At 34.7% G+C, this 16,754-nt stretch overlaps 1 long non-coding RNA gene across 2 annotated transcripts; it reads left to right on the top strand.

Moving 5' to 3' along the window:
• The first annotated feature begins 8,431 nt into the window (after window positions 1-8,431).
• LOC116122207 lies at window positions 8,432-16,254 on the top strand. Of its 2 annotated transcripts, XR_004126856.1 has the most exons (5): window positions 8,432-8,652; window positions 10,823-11,602; window positions 11,695-12,962; window positions 13,084-13,155; window positions 15,681-16,254. It is a non-coding gene; the product is annotated as an uncharacterized LOC116122207 (long non-coding RNA). The 2 variants fall into 2 exon arrangements; XR_004126855.1 differs by lacking the exon at window positions 15,681-16,254 and having other exon boundaries at window positions 13,084-13,375.
• The last annotated feature ends 500 nt before the right edge of the window (window positions 16,255-16,754 follow it).

Genomic DNA, 16,754 nt, shown 5'->3' with positions numbered 1-16,754 from the left:
TCTGTATGTACCCAATCATCTTGAGCACATGAGGACCAACTTGAGCTCTCTTAGTCATGCGACTTCTAAACAACGCACTCGACACCTTGTACCTCTCATGTCTAGCGTTTCCTTTGAAAAGCTCCTTGAGGTGCAGAATTATGAAAACGGCATCCATATTCTCATGCTGCTTTTGCAACTCAAGTGTCATCGATGCTAACATAAGGCATTGAACAGCGTTAGCATCGTCAAGGAACCTTTGGTAAGCTTCCTTTACTTCCTAAGTGGCATCAGGATCAGACTCAGCCAAATAAGGTTTGTTAATGATATATAATTTCTTTTCGGACTTCAATACAATCCAAAGATTTCGATACCAGTCTGAGAAATTAGATCCATCCAGCCTGTTTTCTTTCTCGATTATCGATGTAGGCTGATATTGCCTATTTTAAATGAATCTACAATACAGAAAAGTAAAGTTATTATTATGTTTATTTTCATTATTTAATAAGGCCTTTTATTAAATAATCACTTCCACTATTTTCCTCAAGCCAATAGCCCTCACTATTAATTCGGGAAAGCCCATTGGCTTTCCTAGCAGACTGAGATCCCATCTAGCCTATTTCAAACCTTCGCTTTGGCAAACAAGCCAAAATGGGTTGATTAGGTAGGCCAACAAACTTAATCCACACCAGTTGATAGCTCCCACTAACAACCTCAAATGTGAAGCAAGCTAACAAGTCAATCACACAATCCAACAGCCTAGTCGTCATCCTCAAGTGTGATTCCCAATATCAGTAGAGTGGACACTGCATGTTGCCACGTACACAGAACATATGTACTACTCTACTATGCTTATGACGTGTTTATCAACCTTCGCTTTGGCGAATAAGCAAAACTGTCATTTTAAGTCGACCTATCACCATTAAGAAAAACTACAATGAATTTTAACCTCCCACTGGTAGAAGTGTACCCTTCACTTTGGCGAACAAGGTTACAACGAATAGTGGTTTGATTAAAACCATAGTGATGGAAGACATACATGACTTAATATACTTAAGTTGAGGGTATTTATTTAATGTCTCACCAGATTATTATCTTTGTTAGAATGTCATTGTTTGGCATGTTATTGAACATTCAACCTTAGCATGCATTCTAAACAAAATAAAATGTGCTAGTACATGGCCCACTAAAACCAATTTCCTCGAGCCTAGAGGAATCGGTGGGTCAATATAGGGGTTTAAAAGTAAATCTTAGGTCTTCAAGTTATTCCTCTTCATAGCTCCTTCGTTTCTTCTTCACGATCATTACAAAGTATTTTATAATAAAACAATATTCTAATTTACATCGATAAAATAGAAACCTCGCGTTACATACGAGGGGAGTGAGATGCAAAGAAGAAATACATGGAGATATAAGAGAGAAAGGCAAGACACGCATGTCTTTATAAAATTACAAGCAAACCCAAAATTACAAAAACATACCAAAGGTCTAAGGCTCATGTACCGGGCACATTGCAATTTCAAACAAGAACATTGCATACATCCAAAAATTAACATTTTGAATTTGGGTGGGTGGAATTATTAAATTACCCTTCTTATATGTGCAGAATTATTATTGGCTTTGTAGGTTTAAAAACTGCAATTTGGCCCCTTGTGCAAAAAACAAAAAAGCAAAACGGAACAGTAGGTTTCTTGCCACGGTGAATAAATTTTTCGTCCCGGCGAAGTTCATACACATGGTCACTACGGCGAAGTTTTATTTCGCTGTGGCAAATGCCATAAACTTCCAAAAAACACAAAACGTTCCATAGAGTTTCATACCGCAGCAAAGTTTTATTTTGCCGCGGTGAGATCTACTTTTCTGGAAGGTCACTATGGCGAGGGTTTATTTCACCACAGTTAGATTCACTTTTTACCTCTTGCTGTGGCGAACTGTTATTTCGCCACTACTAACACAGCAAAACAGTGAATTGAACAGTATGCTTTTTTTTAGTTTTTCATGTAACGACACGGATCCAAATCGGATCGAATGCACAAGCATTCGACCAGGACACCAATCAACCAATAGATCATTCATCAACACATTATTTATTCAATTGATTAACCAAATCATGCATGCATTTCTCTTTGAATTTTCATCAAACAATTCACATGCACAAGCAAATACTTGGTTGGTCACACTTCCACATCTCTCCAAATTCACCAAAATTTGAGCAAAAAATCACCAAACTTAATTTCAAATCTGGCCGGATTCAACACTTCCAAATTCCAACATCAACTCATCAAAATTTCATCCAAAGTTCAACCAACACATCACATCTACATAACTACTCATCTTGGCTGAATTTCTACACATTATACTCCATCAAACAAGCATCTAAACAGCCAATACTTCTTATCATACATCATACACAAACACTCAAGAATCAACTTACACATGTACTACTCAAATTAAAGCTTAGATACTTACCTTTTTCTTGCAAGAATCCTTTTCTTTGCTTCCTTTGCTCAATTTCTCCATTAATTCATGCTAAAACACATAAATTCATGAGAACTCATACTTATAAAACACAAATCACAAACTTTTACTAAAATTCTTACCGTAGAAAGCCACAAAATGAACATATATTCACTTAGGCATGAATTCTCATGTAATTCCCTTGGAAGACTTTGAAGAAATGGAAGAGAAATGGGGGAAGAAGGTGGCGTGCTCAAGGGATGAGAATGGCTAGGGTTTGTCAATTGAAACCTTATAACTAATAAAATATTTATATATTCCCATTTTGCCCTTGCACATTTATGATAATATTAATTATGTCATACATGCATTTACCGATATACCCTCACTTTCAATGGATTTAACACATGTTCTTGGTCTTTTTCACTCCCCACTCCTTCATCTAGTTGTGAGTGAAAAGACCATTTTACCCTTATTCTTTAATTTCTTTCTATTACCTTACAAACACGTATTTATCTCGACATCACACCACGTGTATTTTCTATAATCTTTCTACCACTATTCTCATGGCTAGCACACTTAATACATCATATTTATCATACTCACTTTTCTCTTGAACACGTGATTCTATGTGAAAAATGTAATATCCACATTCAGAAATATGGTAGGGATTATTTTATAGTCATTGTGAATATATTTAACTAGTTTTATAGAGGAATTCCATAAAACAATTGTTTCTACACTTTCATTTCTATCTTGTACCTATTGTAACATTAACAATAATTCCATAAACAATTGAATTGTAATCTACAATTTACTAAGGGAAAAAAAAATATAAATACCTCATCTAAGGGAATTTTGATTCTTTGAATTGTAATCTACAATTTACTAAGGGAAAAAAAAATATAAATACCTCATCTAAGGGAATTTTGATTCTTTTCTGCAATTCTGACAATACAAATTTTTTGGGATCTTTTTCTTGCAAAAATTTCAAGACGAATAGCACCAACCAAATCTAGAATCAACTTCACTTAGCGTAGCCTTTATTGTAAAATCAGTGACCTATTCAAATGAATTTTTTATATAAAAAATAAAGGTGTAATTACCTATTCAGATGAATTTCTTATATAAAAAATAAAGTTGTAATAATCAATTTAATTACATAGTAAATATTGTACCGGATCATCATTGTTGAACCACACCAGATCGGTAATATGCTTCAATGTTACTCTATTCTGAAACATCTCTTTTCTACCGGTATTCCATTGAAAATTCTCTTTTGCAATTGAACAACTAGCATGTTTTGGTTTCTATAATAATAACAATATATAAGATATCAATGTTATACAACATTTAATATTATAATATACAATTGCTTGATATCTTACATTTCTTGAAGGGAATACACCTCCTCAATATCGAGATTTACATAAATTCTTGATGCCGAAGTTGTATTCAGAAATAATCACCCTGCATGTTACACAAAAAAAAAAAAATTAATTATTCACAATATATTAATTTTCTATAATATGTTTAAATTACCTTGAAACTCCTTTACATTTTTTGATGTAACAATCATAACAATAGCCTTGTCATTTTCCATTTGCACAACTTCATTTATTTCATCACAGATTTTTCCGCATAGATTTTTCTGCACAAAGATATAGTAATTGTTTCTCTAAAATCAATAACGATGTTAATTATATCAATTGATAACAAGATGTACCAATATTGGAAAAAAAAAATTACTATTCAATCTACAATGTAATGTCTCTTTTATTACTCTTTGTTGATACTTGAGTTTCTCCAATTCCATTCAGAATACCAATCACATCTGCATATCATTTTTTATGTTAAATATAATATATAACTTCTTTTTTCATAAACTTAAAGTATCTATAAGTAAAACTAAATATACCTGACAACAAAGTAGTATCATGTGATCTATTTTCAAGATCATGAATACTAGAAAATTTAAAATACAACTTTGGAATGGGTATTCTTGGTTACTTGATCTCCTTCAAAGATGTGGTCATCAGAAATTGTATACGATATGTGTCCTCCACAAGTTTGTAAGAAGTCGCACATCCTATAACCCTTACATTTTTTATGAGATATATACAACCTTCATGAATTTGGCTTCTAAACTTAGGAACCCTATTTTTGGTATAGTTCCATGCATCACATTGCTCTGTGAAATAAATGGAAATGAAAAGTGTTAACAAATATGTGTAATTTATAAATAATAAAACTTTTAACTAATATAACTATTTATATTTTGCACCTGTTCATCCATTAAAACCATATCAAGGCTAAACACATCATTAGACATTCCCAACATCTTATTGCTCTGGCAACAATTATCCAATCATCGTGTGATTGGTTAAGATCTTTGAGCAAACGATAAGACATTGAAATGAATTGCTTGCAAGGAAAAAAAAGACAATTATCAATAACGCATAGTAATGGTGCAACATCGTTCGACAGCTGAATTTTTACAATATAATCGAAAACTACAAGTCTTGTTGTGTCGAGTTCCTGTGACATAAAAGCAAACATACCAATGATACATTATGGTTCGACTACCAAACCATAACTATAATATTAATCATTATAGTTCGCTCTTGTAAATTTTGTCCGACAACATTGCTATGGTTTGCCATATAAACATTAACTTATTACTCTTGTAAATTTTGTTCGACAACATTGCTATGGTTTGCCATATAAACATTAACTTGTTACATATGTAATTATAATTCAGTCAACGAGATTTTTAATGAAAATAAACAAATAAAAAGAGTCATTACCTTCACAGGGATATATAAGCAACACCTCTGTTTCTTCCAAAAATCGTATATACCTAAATCACATTTGAGGAAAAAGTAGTTGTTATATCAGTAATAAACAAACATAATTCATTTGTGCGATGCCAATGTAAACACACTAATTGTCCATGATGCTTTACATGATTTGTCGTGTGGAGTTCTTGTGACATAATCACAAACATACTAACGATTCATCATGGTTTGCTTGCCGAACCATAACTTATAATATAAATCATTATAAATGAAAAAAATATTAAAAATAAACTAGAATTGGCAAGAACATCACATATAAACATATATCGAATAACTTTACCTTCACCAAGATATATAAACAATAGCAGCTTTGTTCCTTCCACAAATTGTATATACCTACAAGAAATTTCAGGAAAAAGTAACTAGCAAGAACATAAGTAAAATAAACAATAAATTGGCAAGAACATGACATATAAAAATATAAAAACAAATAGCTATACCTCTGTTTCTTGTTAAGTTCCTTGCTGGTAGTAATGTACCAAATTATACAAATAATTACATATATATACTATGTACATCCAATTAAAGTATACAACTCTTCACATTCTTATAAATATCTGTAACCGTTTATATTAAAGAGCAACACATAACACATACAATGTAACAAAATAAAAACCTATCAAACCATTCATATTCACAAACCCCCTAAATTCACATAAATGCATTGTGAATAACATACTACGTATAAGACCCCTTACATTCACAGAAATTTATAAACAAACAACAATCAATAATGTTCTGTGTGTAAGGTTATGTAAATGTAAATGACAATATTTATTGTTAATGTGAAACAAACAACAATCAATAAGGTTATTAATATCTGTCATTAATAACAAACAATATCAAACACCAATTACATGAAGCCACATATACCATAAAATACAACTCATCAATTTATGTCATATCATCACCAATCAAATCTAGCCATGTGTTAGGCAATCTACAGACGTGTGATGCGTTGTAACTACAACATGCAAAAATAGCAAGTGCACTAGTCGCACAAAGCAATAAAGTGATGAGTGAGTATCATTCCCATGAGGATAGTGTTACTAAGTACCGATTTCTCTAGTTTAAGTCCTAATTGAAGCAACAATAAATTGGATTGATGGAAAATTAACAACTAAATATAAATTAACAAAATATAAATGAATGATAATGAAATTAAAGCAAAACCCAACAACTTAACTAATTAAACAATGCTAAAAAATGCTAGGGTGTTGATTTCACCTAGATACGCTAACCCAAATCATAGAATCTATTACCTAAGTTCTAATTACTTGATTGAAAATCGAATTACCTAAGTTGTAAAATATACCTTCTCAGGCTACATTTCCCTACTTATCCCTATTAAGCTTCCGCACCCAACAAAATGAAGATTAATAGTTCAAAGTCTTTTAAGCTTTGTGGAATTCTATCTAGATTTCATAGATCGCTAAACCTATCTCTAGCGTTTGCTAATCTACGGTATTTATCCCAAGAGGCACAATCACAAATCACTTCTCAGTCTCATTATGAACAACACACATTTGAATGGTGATCAAGCATCCAAAAGTCATTAAGCAAAGAGATAAACACTCAATCATGAAATTAAAACTCAAGTAAATCAATTCATATAAATTTGAATCATTGTATCAAGGTTACATCAAACCCTAGCTAAACAACTCAGTTCATACTCAAAAATGAAATAAAAGAACAAAAACAAACTGAATCAAGATTCATCATTGAAAAACAAGCAAAAGATGGAGAAATCTTCTCTAATTTGAAGCCCAAATCTTCAACAATCTTCTCCTTCCATGAGCTGCCTCCCAAATGACGAACCAAGACCCTTTTTCTTTCCTTTTCGCTCTAATTTATACCTATTTCACATAAGGACCAAGCCCTAGCAAGCCAAAACACGTCGTTTTATTTTTACAGCTAATGCAGGTTTCGCTGCGGCGAAGCTTTTTCCTCGCCGCAGCGAATACTTTCAGGCAAAATTTGAGCCTGATAGAGTCTGAATCTAGAAAAGTGTTAAACATATGAATTTTATCCCTTTAAATTATCTTTTTGGTCGTTCAAGAATCAGTACAATTTGAGGTCTACAGCTCAAGTTATGGCAGAAATACTGAAGCATATCCAAAGACCTTTTTTTCTTCAGTTCCCAGCGTACTTTTCACGACTTCAAGCCAAGTTTTCACTCTTGTCCAGTCGGAATTAGGAAAACCCCAAAACATGAAAGTTGTAGCTCTTCTTCTTAGCTTTCCAAAGCTTCTAAATTCAAGTCATTCTGAGTTTCCAAACTCCAGTTACACAATTTACGCTCAAAACTGTTATTTATGCTAAAAATCATTGTTTAGGCCTGCAAAGACAAATTAATAGAATTAGATAGCAATTATGACCCAAATTGTATGAAAAGTATCCTAAATCCTATCAAAATTTAATGCAAAATCATAGTGTAAAATATGATTATCAATGTGTCAAAATGAAGGAATCCTAGCCCCTCGAAATGGCAATCATATAGCCTATGCCTCAAGATTATATATGTATATTGATATATTGACCTAAATTTTAATGCAGTTAATGTAATTTTTGACCAATTTAATGATACATTAAATAAGTTATTAAGAACTATTATACTGCTAGAATTAATGGTGAAATAATTTAGAATTAACATTATAGTTATTACATACCAGATGAGAAGCCTGCTCGCTATGGCAGCCTGAAAAAAATTAGGATGGAAAGTTTGCAAGAAGTAATGATAGCATGCAAATAAAAAAAATGAGGGGCGAACTACTGGTACCTTCGTCGCATAACTGCACACCAAGGCCAGTATCTAGGTGGGAGGCGAGTCTCTAATGCTCGTGAATCGAGATGGCAATAGGCCTGACATTTTTGGGTACCCGGCCCGGCCCAGCCCAAAAGGGTTGGGTTTTACCCAGGAGTGACGGGCTTAGGCTTGGGCCTGGGCTTTATTTTAAGGCCCGACCTCGGGTACAGGCTAGGTATGGGTATATCTTCAGTCCCGACCCGACCTGAAAATTTTAGTATTAATTTTACGAATTTACCCTTATACTATATATTTAATTACAATATTATCCTATGTGTGTGTGTGTATATATATATATATATATATATACATTTTTCCCAATCTCTAGCCTCAATTTTCAATTCATCCCATTCCCTAAACTCTCGCTCCACTTGCTGCGATGCTGCCCTTCCTAACGTATCTCTCTCTCCATCTGCAATTCTGCAATCGTCGATCTGCATCTGTCCTCAATTTTTTTGTGCTTTTCATTTGTCGTCCAATTTCTTCGGTTTTTAGCTTCTGGGTGATGACGTCAAGCTTTTGAGTTTCGTCTTGGTGGTTGTTAAAGACCAGGTAAGATTGTTTGTGTACTCTTGTTTATCTATTTTTCTTGGTGTTTTTTTATTTGGATTCTTGCAAAAAAAAATTATTTGGAGAGTCTAATCTTTGTTGCTAATGATCTGGTCATCCTCACCCCATATGATAAGTGTCTTCTGCTTCACCAGTGCAACATAGTTTTAAGTAGCATGAGAAAGAGAACTGATATTTCAGGGTATTTATTTAGAAAATTGGACTTTCCTTAAAAAAATAAAAGCAACACCACAACATTCTGGCTGCCGAAAAAGAAACTTTAGAAATATTTAAAGCAGTTTTCTTCCAGCATGATACTAAGGAATAATCATTATTGGAAGAGTATGTCAGTAATATGTGCACTGACTCAAAAAAAAATTTTGCATACACCCTTTCTCTGCGAAAAAGAATTCATATTTTTCAAATTTCGTATTGCCAGGTTGAAGATAACATGATTCTGTTTTAAAATGTAGGAGGTCTCTGTACAGTAACGCACCACCAGATACCCACCTAAGTAAAGATTTCCTTGTCAGCAATAGACACAGAAAAACAGTTTCCTATAAAGTTTTGTCTTGATGGTTATTGAAGACCAGCTAAGATTGTTTGTGTACTCTTGTTTATCTGTTTGTCTTGGTGTTTTTTTATTTGGATTCTTGCAGAATTTTTTTATTTAGAGAGTCTAATCTTTGTTTCTGCATTATTCGGGTTTGCTTTTGAAAATGCCATTTAGCAGCAGCCATAACTGAAAACACTTTCTGCTGCTCAATTTAATGAACTCAAGGAAAAATTGAATGTAGTAGTGAAGTGTGATAGTCTTGTCTATAATCAGGAAAGCTGAAGCTGCTGACTTGTGCAATTTAAATGATGTTTGTAGCAGCTGTGGTTGGATGTTGAATGCTGTAGTTGAAGATTGGTTAGCTGAAGGTTGTGCTAATATTGTAGCTGATTGATGTTTGTGGTTGCTTTTGCAGATTGATTGTAAGTTGTTGGTTGATTTAGAAGAATGTAGCTATTGAATTGTTGATTGTATTTATTTACTGAAGTGGTTGATTAAATGAAGTAGCAGATTGGTTATAAGTTGTTGGTTGATTTAGAAGGATGTAGCTATTGAAATGGTTGAATGAATTTAGTTACTGAGGTGGTTGATTGAATGAAGTATTGAAGTGATGTGCATAAAGTTGGTTTAGTGAAGTAAAGATGTGTAGAATTTTTTGAGCTCCATTGAAATGGCTTATTGAATTTAGCTACTAAGGTGGTTGATTGATTACTGAAGTGGTTGATTGAATGAAGTATTCAAGAGATGTGCATAAAGTTGGTTTAGTGAGATAAAGAAGTGCAGAATTTTTTTATTGATGTAAAAAGTGAGAAGTGCAGAATTTTTTTTATTGATGTAAAAAGTGAGAGGTGCAGAATTTTCATTGAAGTAAAGAAGTGCAGAATTTTAGTGCAGATTTTTAATGAAGTGTAAAGAAGTGCAGATTTTTAGTGCAGATTTTTAATGAAGTGAAGAAGTTTTGAATTTTAGTGAAGTGCAGAATTATAAAGAAGTGCAGAGTTTTAATGAAGTGAAGAAGTGCTGAATTTTAAAGAAGTGAAAAAGTGTTGTATTTTAAAGAAGTGCAGAATTTTTTAGTGAAGTAAAGAAGCGCAGAATTTTGTAATGAAGTGCAACTGCAGAATTTATAGTGAAGTGCAGAACTGGTGCTATGATTGTATGATAATGATGTGTTTGTGGTGAAGTGCAAAATTGGCAATTGAAGCAGGTTTACTGGTTTAGCAAGTATGCATGTAGAATGTAATATTTTGATCTGATAATAATGATTAATTAAATTGATTAAGTAAACTACTTGAAAATAGAATAAGACTAAAGCTCTATGTGCTACATAAATGGAAGAATTTAGATTCTGATAGGAAGCAAATTATGGCTGCAATTTGATAAGTTACTAAATGATTATGTTATGTTATATGGATTCCGTTTAAGCACAAAGTTAAAATCCATGTATTGCCATTCATAATATGCACCTTTATGGACTTGTATTTGTTGGAATGTATTGTATTGAACAGTATCTCAATCCTTCATCCAATGTATGATTTAGTAATGCATATCTGCTTCATTTTCAAAAATGAATTGTTTATTGATATTCATACTTTTTGTTCATTTTTTTTTTTTTAGGTTTCAACATGTCAATTCAAACTTCTTTACTTGGTAAACGATAAAGCTTAGAAGAGGAGATGAATCTACCTTCTGACTCATCGAAAAAATTCTGACTCCGGATCTGATTGGAAGTAATCAAATTCAATCCACAATTGCTGATACTGAGGAAGAAACACATGAAGAAAATGGCCCCCTTAATGATGTTGACAGTTGCAGCCATACTGTAAGGACAAAATGAGTTGTATGGCAACATTTCAAGAAAGATAAAGTTGATGGCAAGGATAAAACAGAGTGTAACTATTTTCGTAAACAACTTGCTGGTGGTTCCAAAAACGGGACAAGGCACTTGCATGCACATTATAAAATCTGTCCAAGGCAAAACTATGGAGATGTATCACAAAAGATTATGTCGATGACCCCGGGAGAGGATGCAAGTTCAAAGTCACAAATGACCTTAACTTCGCATCAACTTGATCAAGAGTTGGTGAGGAAGGACCTTGCAATGATGATTGTTCTACATGAATATCCTTTGAGCATGGTTGATCATTACGGGTTTAAAAGATTTTGTAACAGCATGCAACCGTTGTTTAAGGTTGTGAGTAAAAACACTATTAAGAAAGACATATTCAAGATGTATGATGTAGAAAAAGAGAAGACAATGAAATTGTTAAACGAAAACCGGAGTAGGATTGCTATCACTTCGGATTTGTGGACTGCCAGCAATCAAAACAAAGGATATATGACGATCACAGCGCACTTTATCGACAACAACTGGGTCTTAAAAAGTCGACTCATAAGGTATTATCTTTTAAGGTTTTATCATTCTTATTTTTTAATAAAATTTTTGTAGCTATATTAATATTATTTTTTATGTATAATTAATGTTGCAGATTTTTATATGTGTCTTGCCCACATACTAGAGATGTGCTTGCTACAGCATTGATGGATTGCTTTTATGAGTACAATATTGATAGAAAGTTGTAGACATTGACGCTTGATAACTGCTCCACCAATGATGCAGTTGTTGAAGATATCTTAAACGAACTTCCAAGTGCCTCACTTATGCTACGTGGTTTATTGTTTCATATACGTTGTTGTGCGCATATTCTGAATCTAATTGTTCAAGATGGATTATCGGTGATTGGACAAGCAATTGCAAGAATCTGTGAGAGTGTTGCTTATTGGTCAGCATCTCCTAAAAGAGAGCAAAATTTTGTTGAAGCAGCACATCAAGAAGGCATTGAAAGTACGAAATAGTTGGCTTTTGACTGTAAGACTCGTTGGAACTCAACTTATTTAACGCTTGAAACTGCTTTCATTTACAAACATGTGTTTTTTTGTTTAAAGCTTCGTGAGCCACAATATAGATGTTTGCCAATTGAGGAGGAATGGGAGTTGGTAGAACAAGTTTGTTCAAAGTTAAAATATTTTATGTTGCCACAAACTTGTTCTGTAGAACAAAATATTCGACATCTAATATTTATTTCCCAAAAGTTTGTGAAATTAGAATTGCATTGTCTAACTGGCTTAGATGTGGGAATTATTTGATAAAGAATATGGCAGCAAAAATGTTTGAAAAATTTAGCAAGTGTTGGGATGTGATTCACGGTGTCTTGGGGGGTAGCGAGTCTTTTAGATCCTAGATACAAAATGAAATCGTTAGATTATTTTTTCCTCGGATCTATGGAGTTGATGGTAAATATCATATTCTGAGAATTCAAGGATTATTATCAGATTATTTAATTAGTACCAATCTAAGCAAGGAAGTAGTCAACCTCCTCCTAATGCAGCACCTTCTTTCAGACTAATATTCCTTGTAGTGAGGACGATGGGTCCGTTAGTGACTTTGAGATGTATATTGCCCAAGAATCAAATGTTGTTGAAGGAAAGTCAGAACTGGATTTTTATTTAGAGGAGAAACTTTTGCTTAGGACTCCTAACTTTGACATATTGGTTTGGTGGAAGGCAAGTAGGCCTAAATATCCAATCCTCTCTTCTATTGCTTGAGACATCCTTGCTATTCCTGTCTCCACAATCGCTTCTGAGTCTATATTTAGCACGGATGGGAAGGTAGTAAGTCCACATCGCAACAAACTTCATTCAGATACATTAGAAGTATTGATGTGTGCTCAAAATTGGTTATGGGCGGATATAAAAGGTGATTATATCAAAATTTTATTTCTTTAACATATTTGTCTTATTGTCTTTAATATATATTTTTTTATTTCTTTAATGTATTTGTCTTATTGTCTTTAATGTATATTTTGTATTCTTATTAGGTCAAAAATCATGCTCGACATTTTTTTATGACACTAATGAGGGAGAAGAGGAATTATGATGACAATGAATAGGTATGCAATTGGTTAGATATTTAGTCTTTCATGTGTTACATGCTTCTTATGTATTTTATAATTGCAAAGAGGTGGACTTACCCGGCTAGAGCTTGCAAAACTTAAGGAGACAACAACTTAGAAATTTGTGATAGAGTTTAATGTTTTGTATTTGTTCAGATTTTACTGTCTCAATTTGCTTGTTGCTCTTATGGTTATGTTATACTCTAAAAATGGATGAATGCACTTTGTCGAATGTTATTTATATATTTGTAAGTATTCAAAAATAAATTAATATTTAAAAACTGTTTCTAAAATTTAAAATATAAAAATAATTTGAAATTTATTAATATTTAAAAATTGACATTATAAAAAAAAGGTGGGCTTGGGCCGGGCCTGAGGTTATAAAAAGCCTGCTGGGTCGGGCCTGGTCTTTGCCTATCATACCCGTGGCGGGCTCGGGTCGGGCTTGGGCCTGTGTCATGAGGTCGAGCTTGGGCCTGGGCCAAGGGGTACACAGTCCCGGCCCGACCCATTGCCATAACTACCCGTGAATGTTTGTGGGGTGACACAATCCCTAGCCACTGTAGCCCCAACACTGATATGGTTGGGGAGTTGATTGATCAGCGCATCAACCATAACTTGAGTTGCTTCATCCATTTTCTTGCCTCCCAGCCAAGACACATTGGACTTACTCCTCCTAGTAGCGCCAACCTTGCCTGCAGGAGCGGACCTCTTCTTAGTTGAATCCTTGGCCGCTAATTCTTTGGGCTGTCAGCCTACACAGTGACCTCCTTGCCCAAGCTAACCTATTGCTTGCCCAACTTTTGCTTACCCAAGCCCTCTAGAGGCTCGATCGATTTCTTTTTACCTAAGCCCTTATTTTGCTCAGGTGCCTTATGTTTCCCCGAGCCTTTGGTCAACTCGGGTGTTTTCTTTACATGCCCCTTTTGGGTCTCAAGGGCACTCTTCTCACTAACTGCCTTCAAGGCAGCCATAGGCTTTTTTTGCGCTAGGGCCTTCCCCAAGCTCGCCCCCATTGCATTTCACGCCAGCAATGTCAATGGGCTGCTTCATTGTTAAAGCATTCGATGTCTTCTTGGCAGCTGCCGAAGCTGGTGCCTTCTTCTTAAGGCCTTTTGGCTTTACGACCCACATTTGTTCAAAAAAGAGAAGCAAATGGTGAGCGACCTATCTACGCGAAAAAATAAGCACGAGCAAATGATAACTTGAACCTTTTTCAAGAATGGTGAGAAACTTGGTGTCGTCCTGACAGAAGTCGTATGCCCTCAAGTGAGGAAGCGTGATAATCTCTTTAATGTTATGTTGTCCGTCGAGAAGGTTGATGAAACACTAGAGCCTCTGCAAGCTCTCGCGGCAGGGAGATAGTTCTACTTGACGTTAACTACAAAACAAAACAACTCGGTTAGCTAGAACACAAAGTTTAAAAATGATCCTCACACGTACGGGAAGTTGAAGTCTTACTCGCTTCCAAAATGAAAATGCCAGTCTCTCGGGCTTCGTAGAAGAAAAATTAGGAGTCCCAATGTGGGACCTTCTTCGGGACATCGACCAGCCCATTGAAACGTACATTTCTCACCTTGGAAATGTAGTACGTTTGGTCTTGCCCTCTTTTGAGCCTGTACAGATCGATGAGCTCCTCGACGGATGGCTCGCCCAATTTAGTGATCATGTACGCTATGTACAGACCTATGATTATGACATATAAGTTTGCTGACAACTGGAGAGGAACGATGTTGAACCATCTCAAAACGTTGCCAATAAAATAATGAGGCGGAATAGATACCCTGCATCTCAGTAGGGTCTCAAAGATCGCCACCCATCTAGGTGGGGGATTCTTTCAAGAAAAGTCCCTCGAAACCATCAAATTAAGCTAAGGCACATAAACCTCTCTTATGCGCTTTAGATCCTCGACATTAATCAAGGATCGTGGTTCCTTTCATAGCCTATGAACTAGAGACCTCTCGGATTGAGGCAACTATACTGAGGCACAATCGGAGGAGCCTGCCATGTCAGGGTCCAAGCTTCACATGGTGATTTCCTTAGAGACCTTAGGGGTTATATCCCCAAGGACTACCGAGCCCACAGGTGAGTCCAACATGCGATCAATCGTGTGGCTGCTAGAAGAAGACATAATTATAGCTCGCTTCTGGGTACCTAAAACAAAAGTGAACATGTGTCAAAGCCTAAAAAACTTAATGACCTATTCACACTTGCTTTCAGTTCAGGCACCCAAGATAGCTCGCACCACATGACAAGCCCGTGCGACCTACCCAGGTTTCCGGCGGCCACCGCGATAAACCCTTCTTAAACCCAAGACCATCGAAGACACACCAAAAAACCCTACTAAAGCCCTAGAAAACTCAATGTGGCCACAAAAATGATGATAAGTGTTTGAAAATGCACTTATACTTAGTGGTTTATAGGTATTGTTTGTGGGAAAGTAAGGTTAATTTGCATACATTAACTTAATTGTTTCAAAAATACACTTTTCAAGATCACGGGTGTTTTTGTTGTGTTTACAGGGAAATAATATTTGGATGGGATATGATGTTGGCGAGAGGATTTTTGATGACTAGAAACAAATGGTTCAAAAATCGGAGTTGAGACAAGGAAGTTAACGTGGATTTACCATCACATGCAAAATCTGGAAAATGCACCAGTTTTGAGTATGCTTCGGTATTTCGATAAGAACTTGAGCTATGTATATCTGATTGGGCTTATTCTTGAACCATTGTAAAGCTAACTCACAGGGATACAACTTTTGTGTTATGACTTCTTCAGATTATGACGTTTTTGTACTAAAAAATGAAGATATTTCGGTGCCATGACAGAAAATTTTTGGCGTTGCGATATCTACTCTCGGGTTTGAAGGGAGGATTTCTGTAAAAAGTGTGCCGAGGCATGAAAAATTCATGCTGAGGAAGGCATGATGAACGAGTTTGGTGCCAAGGCATAAAAAATTGGCGCCACGGCATAGAACGGGAATTTTAGATAAACAAGAAGTCTTGTAAAACTTAATCCGGATTTTGTTCTCCTTATTTTTCCCACAACCCTAGCACTATAAAAGGATGTCTTTAGGTATTTTTTAAAGAAGAGAGAGGATAGAGAACAAAAAAAAAATACTCAATAATATAGAGATTAAGAGAGATTGAAAGAGGCTTGGAGAGAAGATTAGAGAAGATCATCATCAACTCCATTAATCTACTCAAGCTTTCCTAAGTTTTTCTTTTATCTTTGTATTATTTGTTATCATGAATGCAATAATGTTTTTATTTTTATTCATGGGTAACTAACTCTTTTGTGATTGAGGGTAATTTCAAAACCCTAGATATGTCTTGTTATTAATAAAATCTACATCTTTTTATCTTTTGATCCCTCTTGATTATGTGATTTATTCTCTAAGAATAGGGTTTAAATAGATTTTCTTAATTGTTTAAGTGGCCTATTAAATAGTTAGGGTTAATCTATTATTGCCAATTTAGGTTGTTTAGAACAGAATCGCTTTATTAACGTAAATAACTAGTGGTAAAGTGTATGCTTCCATGCATTGGGGATAATCACTCAAGATAACTAAACCAATCATATGAGTTTAGCCT

Source organism: Pistacia vera, unplaced genomic scaffold, assembly GCF_008641045.1.
Source record: "Pistacia vera cultivar Batoury unplaced genomic scaffold, PisVer_v2 Contig1021, whole genome shotgun sequence".
In the NCBI taxonomy this organism is placed as follows: Eukaryota; Viridiplantae; Streptophyta; class Magnoliopsida; order Sapindales; family Anacardiaceae; genus Pistacia; species Pistacia vera.
The sequence above is the reverse complement of the archived record's forward strand: the minus strand, read 5'-3'. Positions and strand labels throughout refer to the sequence as shown.